The sequence below is a fragment of the Chenopodium album genome, chromosome 15 (assembly GCF_948465745.1).
Source record: "Chenopodium album chromosome 15, dcCheAlbu1.1, whole genome shotgun sequence".
NCBI classification, from domain to species: domain Eukaryota; kingdom Viridiplantae; phylum Streptophyta; class Magnoliopsida; order Caryophyllales; family Amaranthaceae; genus Chenopodium; species Chenopodium album.
In genome coordinates, this window is record NC_137848.1 from 22,226,831 (window position 1) to 22,228,123 (window position 1,293).

Consider the following 1,293-nt stretch of genomic DNA (forward strand, 5'->3'; position numbering starts at 1 on the left):
ACGAAGGAAGGAGTAAGAGAATTGGAAGATACTCCACCATCTTCACCCTCAAGTGAAGACTTAGATAGTCCTAATTCACCATCAAGTCCCGGAATCAACCCCTTTTCAATCTTTAAGTCCGAAAGTGAAGAAGGTTCTAAAATGGGAGAGAATATACCTTTGAGTCGTCTTGGGGCTCCCTAAGCCTTTAGAGCCCAAAGTGGGATCCTAACCCCTACCACTCAAGCCAACAATTTCGAAATCAAGCCCAATTTGATTGCTTTAATAGAGAGGAAACAATTCTCGGGTGGAAAATTTGAGAGCCCTCATGAGCATTTGAAAGAATTTGAGAAGTATTGTGACACGATCAAAGCCAATGGAGTGACTCAAGAGTATATCCGCCTCAAGATGTTTCCATTTTCTTTAATTGGGAGAGGTCTAGAATGGCTAGAGAAGGAGGTGCCCCCTAATTCTCTCACAACTTGGGACCAAGTAACTACGGCTTTCTTGAGGAGATTTTATAACCATAGGAAGACCGCCGAGGCTCGGTCCTTAATTCAAGGTTTTCGCCAAAAGAGTGGTGAGACTCTAAGTGCGGCATGGGACCGGTACAAAGAGCTTCAACGTCAATGCCCACATCATGGGATACCCAAGTATCAACTCATCCACACTTTCTATGGAGGTCTCTCACCTCAAGGGAGAACAAGCCTAGATGCCGCAGCCGGCGGCCCAATCATGAACAAAGGAGAGGATGAAGTGGAATGCATCATAGAGGAGGCCGCAAAGCATTATGATGATTGGTATGAAGGAGAAAGGGAGGCTACTTTTAGCAAATGTGTCTATGCATTGGAGCAAGCCAACGCAATCAACAACCTTTCTACCCAAATCTCCAAGATGGCCAAGCAAATGGACGAAATGATGAAAGAAAGGTCCAACCCTCATGGTAATACCTCCCCTTCAACCAAGGGAGGCAATGGTATGACCACTTCTTCCCCCTCTTCTTATAATAAAATGCCTCAAGGATGCATGTTTTCCTCAAATTGTGAAACCTATGATCATGATACCTCCCATTGTGTGTATGCTTGTGAAGTTCAACCCCCTCCCTATGAACATGATGATAATGTGGAAGATGTCAATGCTATGAATTTTGCCCCTAGAATGGAAAATGTAGGGAACTTGAGGCCAAACTCCAATCAAATGGGGAATTGGAATCAAGGTGGAAATCGTGGTTGGAACCAAAGTGGTGGTGGTTATGGTAACCAATACCATGGTGGGGGAGGCCCTTCCAATTTCAATGGAAGAGGCTACTCTAAC

At 44.7% G+C, this 1,293-nt stretch overlaps 1 non-coding gene across 1 annotated transcript; it reads right to left on the reverse strand.

Annotated features, from left to right (window-relative positions):
- Positions 1-520: 520 nt before the first annotated feature.
- On the reverse strand, positions 521-626 carry LOC145583615 (small nucleolar RNA R71). Its single transcript, XR_014100237.1, has one exon. It is a non-coding gene; the product is annotated as a small nucleolar RNA R71 (small nucleolar RNA).
- Positions 627-1,293: the final 667 nt, after the last annotated feature.